Genomic DNA, 13,907 nt, shown 5'->3' with positions numbered 1-13,907 from the left:
CATTACTAAAAACCTATAGATGTATTCTAATCTGAGGAACAATTCGACATTTTAACAAAAAAATTAACTAATGATAAAGACGATCCGCCACAAAGTAATATAAATAGAACCATACCTATAGTAAGCAAATACATATAAAAAAGAGGTGGTATGATTGCCAATGAGACAATTCTCAACAAGAGACCAAGTCGACACAGAAATTACATGTAACAACTACAGGTCACCGTACGGCCATAAACAATGAGCAAAGCCAATACCGCATAATCAGCTATAAAAGGCCCTGAAATGACAATGTAAAACAATTCAAACGAGAGAACTAATGGCCTTATTTTTATTGAAAAAATAAACAAAAAACTTTTATGTAACACATAAACAAACGACAACCACTGAACTACAGGCTCCTTATATCATGTTCTCAAAACTAGATATCATCTCCCATTTAGAAAAAAAAACCACTTGAAAAAAGAACCTATTGCTCTTCTAGCTACAAAATGTATCCAAAATCAAAGATGTAGAACATATTCTATCATAATCATTTGGTAACTAATATAATTACTGTCTCCTCCATGCCCGTCTTGAACATAAAACAAATAAATTAATAAATAACACTCATAATGCTCAGATTGGTTGTCATCGTGCAACACAGTTAATAACACCATATAGGAAAAACATAGAACATCATAAGACACTGTCAAACATCCAAACATACTATCCGCACTCATCTGTGTCCACACTTGTAACCATATAAAGGTATCATACTTTACATCAATTTAAAGAAAATCGACAAAAAAACTAACCAAAAAAGACTCATATTTTACAGAGTTATCTCCCCTTTCAATGTTAATTTTCATAGGAAATTAAAAATGCTGATTTTGAGTTTTCCTCAAGTTAGATTTTATGGGACTTTTTTGTGTATATTAGGGCTTAATGCTATAGATTAGAACCAAAACATTTTCTGTTGCAATTAGTTTGAGGTTAAAACTTAATTTGACTGGAATAAGGGGCCAAAAAGGGCTAAAATAAACATAGATTTAGTTTCCAGTTAATAACTTGTGTTTTTAGTGTATGGATCTCTCTGAAATTGTACTATAAGGTTCATACTTCAAAGGAAAGGCAGGGATCGAGTGTGAGATAATTGCTACAATGGGGGATTCAAAGAGTTCTTGAGGGTTACAATTTTTTGAAGGTTTTCAATTTTTTTTCAATACAGTTTCAAGAAGAAATCTTTAATTGCACAGTATTGCGCAATATATTTGTAAGATCTTGGTTTTTTTTGTGTGTCAGAAACCTATTTTATGTTTACCAAAAATCTGAACGCAATCAAAATTCAGACAGTATCAAACTTAAATATTGTGTCCAAATTTGGACCAACTATTCAGGGTTCAACATCTGTGGTCGTATCAGGCTGTGCTCAGGGAAGCATTTATTATAGTTCGTTCTTATGTTGTACCAATTACACCATTGCCCAAGGTTAGGGAGGGATTTGATCCCCCTAACATGTTTATTTACCCTGCCACATTCTGTATTGTTTTGTGTGCCTGTCCCAAGTTAGCAGCCTGTAATTCAGTGGTTGTTGTTGATGTGTAACATATTTCTTTTCCCTTCATTTTTTGGTAAATAGATTAGGCCATTAACTTAATTTTCTCGTCTGAATTGTTTTGCATTTGCCATTCTGGGGCCTTTTATAGCTGTCTATGCGGTATGGGCTTTGCTCGTTATTGAAGGCCGTACGGTGACCTATAGCCCAACTAGGCAAGTCAAAGTGGACAGCAGTTCATAAGCAGTTTATTAGCATTCACAGTTCTTACTTGATAGCTGTTCATTAGCATTCACAGTTTACAAATTTAAGGCAATGATTAATTTTCATATAGGCATTCAAAAAGCATTCCATAGCTGTTTTTCTGGCAGTTTATTTAGCCTTCACAGTTATTTAGCAGTTATATTGTTAACAAAAGATTTAAATGAGATATTCAAAAACTGAGAACTGCTACTCTCACAAACATTGCTATACTTTTCAGAAGCACATAGGGATGGATGGACATGTGCATCTTCCCTCACTCTTTATAGCATGGGTATTAAGTATATTTTAACAAAATGCATTTGACTAGCAGGTTGAACAAGGCATGTTCTTAAACCCTGACTGCCATTTACAATTGCCAAATAAACAGCTCACTAGATGTACTAAAATGGATCTTAATTATCAATTTAATCAAACAGAAAACAAAACAATAAACTAGCGGAAAAGATGGTATACATATACGCATATCTGGTATATTAAATTATAAGCCTGGTACCTTTGATACCTATATAAATAACCTAATTAACTTCTTACCCTGAAATTTATAGGCTGACTATGCGTTACGGGCTTTGCTCTTTGTTGAAGGCCGTACTGTAACCTATAGCTCTTAATTTCTTATGGAGAGTTGTCTCATTGGCAATCATACATCTTTTTTACATTAACAAAACCAATGTTTGAATTGTTTTACATTTGTCATTTCATGACCTTTTATAGCTGACTATTGCTCATTGTTGAAGGCTGTTCTGTTGTTTATTTTAGTGTCATTTGGTCTCTTGTGGAGAGTTGAGCCTAAATGGCAATCATACCACATTATTTTTATCAATAACTCAGACAGCTTGAAGGACATAGGATCTTAAATTAGTCTTCTTTCCTCTAAATACATTTAACCTTTAACTCCTTAAAGAAAAACACAACACAGACTTATGTTTGTTGACTAGCTCAAGTACAGCATATTGTGAGCTGCCATTTAATAAGACAAATTATCAATATAAACATACATTATACAATATGAATTCAATAACTTGTACCAATCTCATGTCAACCCTTTGCATTTAATTAACTATATGTATACCGTATATGCTCATATCTATTATAAGGCATAAATGAATACAATACATATAGTGTTGCCGAAAGCCAAGAAAGCATAGTCATTAGTAGACAAAGGAATTTATAAAATAATTAAATACATGTATCTTAATATATATATATATCTATATAATCATATTAAAAAGCAAGAACCACAATTACTCCCTAATAACAAAAACCTTGAAATATAATACTAGGTACAACTTAGCTAGAAAAAGTAAACCTTGTATGAACAAGAGATAAAACATGGTTGACATGAATGTAAACTGAATAACTGAACAAATGAATAACTCGATCATCAACAACCTTGCCGGCCAGGAACAACCAAACAAACCAAATAATGGGAAACTGGAAACCTGGGTGCGACCCAAGGGTCTGGAAACAGTCATATATGCTGTGACCCTTTTAATGCGACAAGTAGTCTCACGAGACATACTCGGACGTGTATTGTTTTAAACAATATATAAATGCATGTATCAAAGTATATTCATAATATGAATGGAACTTGAATATTGCCCTGTCTGCAGTGGGCTAGAAAGTGATAATCTCGTGGAAAAAATTTCCGCTATAATGTTAGTCACATGTCTTATACCTACTGACATGAACTTATAAAAATACTAAGCTAGTATCCTATATACAATAATTTCTCCCTTTACTATGAAACGTAAAATTATACATATTCCAGTATGTTCTGTGACTGACCAGGAAAACCTATTTTAGGAAACCTGTGTCCTTTTTACAATGCCAGTGACCTCACTAGGTAAATGAGAAAAAGAAAACATAATTGTGTTTGTAAATATGTAAGTAAAAAAGAAATCTTGTCATTAGGACTACAGCTATAAAATATTTGGCACAAGAGTTGAAATACGATTATGTTTGTATATATAATAATAGCCATTCCAAGATTAATTAAATATAAAAATACAAAATTATGCAAATCTTTGTTCTTTAAACACCCCAAAAAATACAATGTTCAAAGTTCAAACTAGAACTAAAATACATAAAGATGTCACTTTACAACCCAAATATTTTGGTGCTAAAATTCCTATGCCTACGTGTACACAATTCCTGTTATACTTATACGCCTAGGAAATTATTATACATACAATATACATGAATACAACTCATAAGCATAAAAATATACATATAAAGCATAAAATTCCTATGTGTACATGTATTACACATGCTCAATTGCTGTTGTAGTGTACTTTTATGCCTAGGGAATTATTATACAAACAATATACATGAATACAACTCATTAGCATAAAAATATACACCTAAAGAAAATCATTATAATGATAATTGATGAAATAATTGTTAACTGTTTAAAATGAAATAAAATCAATGTAGTGGAAAAATGTTGGAAACCTGTTCTGAAACTATTTGCTTGGAAGAACTGTTTCAGGAGGTATACTTTGGACAGTATAAAAAAGGAGAACTATTATATAAAATAAATGGGGTCAATGTCTCCATAGGGACACATATGATGCCCCTGCCAGCATATAACGTTATAAAGGGACATAACTCAAGAACTGTAAAAGTGAAGCTGCCAAATTTTGAACTTAAACTGAGTTTAGTGGTAATAAGCATTATGTATATATATTTCATTAAATTTAGTTGAGAAAAACTTAAATTAAGAGAACAGAAACGAAAACATTCAGGAACTGTTCCATATGTAAAGGGGCAAAGTCCTAGAATGGTAATCAAAGTGCTTGGAAGCACAGTGAATGGGAAAGATTGTTTTAATTAACCTATCTTTTTTGGGGACGGTTTTGCATTTACAAAAATTGTAGACAGACAAACAAAGTGAAAACTGTAGGGCTCCCACATTCTCACTGGGGAATCCTTATGATGTCCGTTTTGAGATATGGAAATTGTGATGGTTTGTTTCTATCAGAGTAAAAGAGTATTTTAACTAAAATAGCAAAACTTTTTAAATTGTTTGTAAACACACAGCTTTTGAAGAAAACTAGTGTATCTCTTTGGTTGTGGTCCAATAGTGTGAAGAAAAGAAGTTCAAGCCTCAAAAGCCAACTTTCTGGAAATCCATTTTTTTTTATATGACCTGAAGACTGAAAATAAAAATCCTGTTTTGTCAAGTAAACAAATACCAATTCCTAGTGTGCAGCTATAAACATTGGAAAACTTTGAATTCATTCTAAAATTATTAATCCTTTCACTGCTGGTACACTTTCTTCTTTTTCAAGATTTTCTAATCTAAAGCTTACTAGGGAACGTAAATAAAAATAATGAATTTATCATGTCAAATCAGCAATTTGAATTTAAACTGAAAATTGTCAACTTTTTTCTTCATTTATTTAAAACAATTTTTTTAAAGTAAAAAATAAAGTTTACAAGTATGGACACAGACGCAAATTGTCAGTGGGGTTAAAGGTCATTACAAACGCATTGAAAGCTAGACTGGAAATGTGTATTAACAGATTGAGTTGATGTGTACATGTCTTCATTCAAATGCATTGACTGATAAAAAAGGGGGCTTCAACTTCCACCCCTCTCTATGAATTAATTGTTTTGAGTGTTTGAATATGGAGTTTGTTAATATATAGCTGTACTGTAAGCGCATGATATGTCTTGATTCCTTTTAAGCTTGCTTAAAGGTTGAACTATTTTGTTTTGTACAATTATTAGTCTATTTGTTTTCTCATTTCATTTGTTTTATATTTGTCATTTTAAGGTTTTTTATAGCTGACTGTGCTGTATGAGGTTTTGTCATTGTTGAAGGCTATTTGGGGACCTGTAGTTGTTAATCTTTTTTTAAATTTTGAAATGTAGCTGAAGTCAACAGACATAGACAATTCACCAAAGTTTTATAAAATGATGTGGAAGTGTTTATGTGAATAATTGAGATGGGAAATGAGGAAAGTGTCAAAGTGACAACAACCCAACCATAGAGCAGACAACAGCTGAAGGCCTCCAATGGGTTTTCAATGTAGCCAGAAACTCCTGCACTTATAGTTGTCAAAAACTATAAAATCCCTTCTTTTTTTTAGCATATATAAAAATTCATAACACAGAAATGTATAATCTGAAATTTATTACAATCAAAAGGGACCTTAGGTCAATAGTGTAAACAATTCACCAAAGTTTAATTAAATTTTTTTTGTGTTATTGTCCAAAATTGAAAAATTCTCTCTTTTTTTAAGGATAAAATCTCTCTTCATAACATGGAAATGAAAATTCTGAAATTTATAAAATCGATGTGGAGCAAATGTCAATAGATATAAACATTTCAACAAAGTTTCATGATAGTAGGGGGAAGTGTTTTCTAGTTATTGTCTGAAGTGTGGATGATGGACTGATAGACAACAGTATACTATAATATGTTGTGTGTGAGACATTGGTATAATAAAATGGTTTTGAATGAATAATGATTAGAAACTGTTTAATGCAGTTATTGATATAATACCAGTTTAAGTGCATTCAATAGACTATAGCTCAGGCTATAGGTACTGCACTTTTCAGGGGAAAATATTTGCAAGATGTGAATTATATAGGTGGAAGTAAGGTTGTAAAAGATTAAACTCTGGTATTAATAGAAATTGTTAACAAAGAAGTATAATATGGATGTGTGAATAGGACTCATCAGTAGGTGTTTCACACATCAATATTATTAATAACAAAAAATTAAAACTCAATTGGTTGAAATCCAGTGAATGAGTTTCTGGTGACTGCGCAAATAAAAAAAATAAAAATTTGATCTCGAACTTTGAAAAGTTAGTACTGCCTATACCCCCAAGGCCAGGTTGACGAAGTCTAAATGTAGAAATGTCTAAATTTTGAAAAATTGTTTAGAGATAATTTTGAATATGTGATACACATATATTTTATTTATGAAATAATGAACAAAATATTAATGGAAAAATCAATTTAATGTGTCAGTTTGGCCTTGTGAGTTTCGTCCCTTTAGTACATCTTTTCAAGTTACATTTGAATACTTTTATAGATTAGAAATGTATTAATGGCTCATTCATTTAAGTTTTTAGTTTAACCAAGATGTGGTTTGTAAACATAAAATATGGTTGTATAGTGGATTGTAGCTGTACTTGTAGATGATTTAGTAACAGTTAATGTGAAACAAAATGACTGAATTATATGATTAGAAGAATTAAAATTTTCTTTTAAGGAATAATACTGCTAACTGATCAAAAGATAATAGACTCTATAAATATGGTAAAGGTTCTGATTTTGTATGATTATAGTTTGTAATATTTGATATAATAAGTTTGTTCCTAGTACCATGAATTTCTGAGTATTAATTGATAGGGTTGCCGTAAGTTTTAGATTGTTTGTAGGTTGTTTTTTTTTTATATAAAATAAGCACAATTTTTATACAGGTATTTTTTTTAATAATGACTAATCTTCTTTTTTTCATTGAAAGGCATAGTTTTATCTTAACTGATTTTTTTTTATTTAAACAATTTGTGAAAGATGAAAGTAACTTTAATTTTGGCATGGTTAACTATCATGTTTTTTATGGGAAGTGGTTATGGTTTTTATTAATGCTGACATGATGGAAAAAATAGAGATAAAATTTCAAAGAAGTTCTGTAGAAACTGAAGCTTGATGGTACAAACTGTATATGATTTAATGTGTGATTATTGAGGTCAATGTGGGAGTTTGATATTGGACTTGCATTTGTGTTGGTATGCATTCAGGGAAATTTATTCCGTTGGTTTTTCTTTCTTCAATATATGGAAATGAATTATTTAAATCTGCAAAATTGTTTTCAATTAAAGTCTGAATATGTTGAATAATTTTAAACAAATTAAAGCAATTGGTGTTTGCTTTAAAGCAACAATAAAAAGATATTGTGAGAAATAATTTGATAAAATTATATTAAATTTAATAAGAGAAAAGATGCTAGTTTGTTTACTTACAAATAAAGGGACGAATTAAAAAAGAGATATGAAATAAACATATGTACAGTAACATGTGTAATAAAATGACAAACATACCTTGTATTTTGCATAAAAAAAAAAAAAATGTAAAAAGTCTATTGTAAAATCTAAAGCTATAATAGAAAATTTAGGAATGTTTTGAATTTGATATGTTGAGGCTTAAATGGCTATAATGAAAAAAAAACAGTATAGATAAAAAATAATATCTTGGTAAAATGTAACACCTGCCACCATTTGGTGGACTGCAGATCTAGATGAGGAATGGAATTCTCAGAATCTAACCACACAATATACATGATTTAACTGGAGATTCATAAAATGCAATTATATTTGTAGGAATGGCAAGATTTTCTTTTAAAAGAAACATTACTTGTACAGAAAAATTTCTCTGAAAATTCAAAAAGGAAATATTTACATGTTTGATGACATTAGCCATCGATATGTGGCTTACAACATTTAATAACATCTGCCACCATCTGGTGGACTGCAGATGTTAACACGTTCTGTTATTCCAAAGTTACAATACAATAAATATAACCACCTTATATCTGCCACCATTTGGTGGACTGCACATGTCAACACAGTCAGCTATTCCAAAGTGAATACAATAAATATAGCCACCTTATATCTGCCACCATTTGGTGGACTGCAGATCTAGATGTCAACACAGTCAGCTATTCCAAAGTGAATACAATAAATATAACTACACTATATCTGCCACCATTTGGTGGACTGCAGATGTTAACACGTTCTGTTATTCCAAAGTTACAATACAATAAATATAACCACCTTATATCTGCCACCATTTGGTGGACTGCACATGTCAACACAGTCAGCTATTCCAAAGTGAATACAATAAATATAACCACCTTATATCTGCCACCATTTGGTGGACTGCAGATCTAGATGTCAACACAGTCAGCTATTCCAAAGTGAATACAATAAATATAACTACACTATATCTGCCACCATTTGGTGAACTGCAGATGTTAACACGGTCAGATATTCCAAAGTGAATACAATAAATATAACTACACTATATTTGCCACCATTTTGTGGACTGCAGATGTGAAAACCTTCAGCTATTCCAAAGTTACAATACAATAAATAAAACTACAGTATATTTGCCACCATTTGGTGGACTGCACATGTTAACACAGTCAGCTATTTTAAAGTGATTAAACAATAAATATAACTATATACATGTTCCCTAACTGCAGATACAAAATGTGTTTTTGGTATCACAGTACTTACATAAAAAATTGTTGGAAATTAATTAACACACAATTCACTATTGTTTTTCTACTTAGTAATGAACAGTGTACAGTATATAAGATCAGAGATAAAAAAATATCCAAATAATTTGTTTTCTCAGAGATCAAAATATCCACATGTCTTTATCATGCAACACCCCAGAATGATTTTCGATATCTAGTGTTTTTAGATGGGGGAGGAACAGCTACTGCATGTCGATGAAGGGAACATATTTGCCCCTCCCCCAAAAAAAACCCAGATGCTTCGCAGGGTACAGCTTTATACAACCTCATAGGTTGAACCCTGAACAGTTGAGGCAAGTATGGATATATATAACCATCAAGTTTGATACAGTTCTAAATTTGGATTGTGCTTAAATAGTTAACACAGCATAGGTTTTTTTCACAAATGAGTGGAGTTAATGAACTTAAAAAATACGAAATTTACCTACTTTGGTCCAAAATCCAAAATCTAAATTCATGGCCATGGATTGACTCAGCATATATTAAAGAATCCAAAGAATTCATTTTTTGATGAAATCAAACAAAGTTTAATTTTGGACCCATTTGACCTCAATTAAAGCAAATTGTAACATGGCGTAAAAATCAAAATATATGGTTAGATTTAGCAGACCAAAGAACCCCATACATTCAATTTTTGTTGAAATAAACAAAGTTAAATTTTTAATCCTGATTTGGACCAACTTGATAATGGGGCTCATTATCAAATATCTCGATACATGTTTGGATTCAGCATATCATTGGACATATAAAATTCAAAATTCCTTTAAAATCAAACTTTAAAAAACTTTGTACACTGTTAGATTCAGTTTATTTTTAAAGTTTATAATTCAAAATTGTTAAAAGAAATATTAAGGGTTTCCATTTTCACTTAAACTACTTCATAACAAGATAATTTCTAGTTAAATCTATTTGGTGCCATGAGTAATTATTCTATTTCAAGGATATTCATGACTTTTCAAGAACACAAATATTAATTAACAAACTGATATGATTGCAAAACTTGTTCTTATAAATAACCGCTGATTCTTCCCCATCCTCTGAAAAATTTAATCCGAAAAAAGTAATGTATTGTATTTTACATTCAAATAAAATTTATTGAAAATAAAAAACACAAAAGTTTGTTTACAAGCCATTTATTCACTTAGTCAATTCAAATATGTATCAGTACAGGTACCATTTCTGTTTTGTTTTATATATTTCCGTCAAATGGAAAGACGTACTTTCTTCTTTGTTATAAAAGACTAACACAAGGGGAGTTTTGAAACTAAAAAAAAATAACACAGGAATCATCTCTACATATTAAGTGTGTTTTAAGTTAAATTTGTGTTACAATATTCTTTTGCAATAATTCATTTTTATTATATTTTCACGATTTCAGTAAAAAAAACCATCATTTTTGGATGCATATTTATTTAATTTAAAATATATCACTGGTGATTTCTTCAAATTAGCACAAATCATCTTTATACATGATTTTATTTTAAAAAAAAACATTATTATTGGCCGTATATTTATCTTATTTAGAACAATTCCATTGGTGATTTCTTCAAATTGGCACAAATAATCTAACATATTCAACTTCAAGCCTAATGTAATTCATTTTCATGGTAAATCAGTAAAACAATTTTTTTTTCTTGATATGTAACTATTTTACATGGCTAAAAGTAACACTTGACATTAGCGGTGTTATTACCTCCCCTGTTAATGTATCATAAGCCCTTGATAGCAAACTTATATCAGCCTCTCTATAGATCTTGAGGAACCTTAGCTGTAAAAAAGTTAAGTTATCGTCTTAAAGGTGCATAAGCTAAAGTTTATAAAATATTTTACCCTTATAACTATACTTAAGTGTCACAATGTCAACAAGGGGAGTAATTATAAATAGAAAATGAGAGTTGGTATGAAAGTAAACTTTAAAAAGAATGTTAAATAAAATAGGTTGAATAATTTTGAATCAAATTTTGCAGAGGTACTGCTTCCAATTGGCTTCCCTCAGAGTTACATACTTCTAATTGGGACCTCTCTGCCAGGGGTACTGCTTCTAACTAGCTTTTGCAGACAGAGGTATATATGTACTGCTTCCCATCAGCTTCGCAACAAGACCGAGGGTGTGCTCCCAATTAGCTTCACTAAGAGGTACGTGCTTCCAATTGGCTTCGCTCAGACAACCATACCACTTCCAGTGTTGTAAATGTACGGATTTGCAAGTCTATACTACTTCTATTGTTGAAATGGTACATAATTGTAATTAATTGTCGTCCAAATTTGCAAAAACATATTTTATTTAACATTCTTAATTCAGTTTACTGTCATAACTACTTTCACTCTCTATATGTAATTTCTTCTTATGTTGACAAATTGTGAAGAACACATTATCATTTGCGAATTTTATACTCTTCTGTAGTTTTAATTCTGATGAGGGTGCCATAGGAACCAAAACTTGTCTATCTTATTAAGTAAGACTGTATACCCTACCTCTTATATTCAATTTTTTGGATAAAAGAAATAATTGTTCATCATTTTATAAGGACTTTCTTTACAGTTATCCCTTTTGCAGAGGACATGGGGAATTGACCAGCATATTAACTGTTCTGCTAAGTTTAAAACAAGGCGTTTGATGTATCAAGTTTGATATAGGCCTATTTAAAGACTTGAAGCTGATGATTAGATAATTCTCATTTATATATGTTTGTCACCTATGTATGAGCAAAACAAAATTATATGAAATATGAAAAGGCTGAAATCTAAAGATTTTATCATATCTGTTATGTGGTGTTTTTTTTTGGTTTTTTTTAAGGGAAAGCAGTTTGGTTCTCAGTTTCAAAATAATGACCACTAGTTTATGTTGATAGGTGATTAATAAAGGAATCAAAAGAGCAAAAATAATTTAAAGGTCAATGTGCTAGTTTCCGAAATATAAACCATTGAGATTTTTGCGGGTAAAATATTCGTTCTACGCATATCATAGCTTTAACATTGACAAGTTTAAAAGTTTTCAAAAACTATTAAAAAATAATTAAAATTTAATGAGACTTTTATAGATGGATTATCATTATGCATGTAAAAGATTTATTAATAGAAAAATGGGGGTAAATTTTTTTTAAGACATTCAAATGAATAAAACAAGAGAATTCTGAAAATCTGACAAATATTCCAAAACATGACAAGCAAACTTCCTTAATTTCATACATAAAAAATGTGCTTTGTGCTTTCTCCTTCAAATTATATTGAAAGCCCTCCTTTACAACGAAATATTTCCAGTTAAATTTCTACACTGGCAAAAGTTCCTTTTTTTATAAGGGGAGATAATCACAAATTCTGATAACCAAGTTGATATTATCCCATTTCACCTTATATTAATAGGGGCTTGTTATTTTATGCATTACATAAAATGAAATTAAGAGGGTATTTGGGGGGGGGGGGGGGGGGGGCTTCTCAAAAATTGTAATTTTGTCCATCAAATTAAAATTTGTGAAGCAATTTTTCAACAAATAATCCTTTCAGGATGGAAAAGTTGCTATAGCATAAAACACAGTTAGGAAATGGTCTAAGGCAATGCAAGACTAATAATAAGTTGAGGTCAATTTAGGCCTTAACACATATTTACACATATTTTTTTACAGACTAGGTTAAGATGGAATAAAACTCAACTTTTATGTACATAGCTCCATATCAGGGAATTTGAAGAATCTGCATTAACTGATCAAGGAATTTGCTGAATTTACAGTTACTGAACTCATCTCTTAGGCCCAAGAACAATTATTTCAATGTTAAATAAAATTTGTTGAATAATTTTGAATTAAATTTTGCAGAGGAAATGCCCGTCCCTAGGATTTTCATGGCATTCCATGAAATTTCCATGGCAAAATTGTTGCCATGAAAAGGATGGAGTATTGAAACGAGCTTTTTCATGGATTTCATGAAATTCATGGCATCGAAAAAAAGAGTGACAGAGATTGTATACTCAGTATTTCCATCGTTGCCATGAAATCATAAAAGGATGGAAATCATGGCATCGATGGCAAATTGCCATGATTTCCATGGAAAGTGTGGCATCAATGGCAGGTTGACATGGCCTCTATGAAAAGTATGGCATTTATGGCAGGTTGCCATGAAAATGATGGCAACAATTACAGATTGCCATGGAAAGTATGGCATCCATGGCATTTCCCTGGTATTCACTCACAAATGGACATGCAGACCTGCAATATTACCATGTATAGTTCTGTACAGTTTAATAACATATTCTTGTCCTTTGTCCTTTTCAAAATAGGACACTGGGAAAGTAAATATCTGCAGGAGTTCTCATCAGATTGAATTAACCTCATTACTTTCAAAATAAAGTTTCACCATTAAAGTTTCATTGCCATATATTGCTAGCAAAATAGATAAAAAAAATAAAAACTATTAAAATTAGACTATGTTTTAATGTAAATTTAAGTTAAACATTTTGGAAATGTTCAAAGTTCATTATTGCTATCTGACGTCTATCTTGTATTGTGTTCCTTTCTTGGCTTCCGCAGATGATTGATGACCTAGTGGACAACTTTCCATTTCTTTTGTATGATGCCTAAAAAAAAGTTACCATATATATTTATATCTATTCTGAAAAATATCATATATATACTAGTGAAATAAAACAAGTAGGTGGGGTTTTCCTTCGTTTTGACATATTGACTTGATGGGCTTTTCTCATTGTTGAAGGCTGTATGGTGAACTATAGTTGTTAATGTCTGTCATTTTGATTTGATAGTTGTCTCATTGGCAATCATGCCACATCTTCTTTTTTATATTGAATTTACCATTTTTACCATATATCATTCAATA

This window comes from Mytilus trossulus, chromosome 4, assembly GCF_036588685.1.
Source record: "Mytilus trossulus isolate FHL-02 chromosome 4, PNRI_Mtr1.1.1.hap1, whole genome shotgun sequence".
Classification (NCBI taxonomy): domain Eukaryota; kingdom Metazoa; phylum Mollusca; class Bivalvia; order Mytilida; family Mytilidae; genus Mytilus; species Mytilus trossulus.
This window is presented reverse-complemented; position numbering follows the sequence as displayed.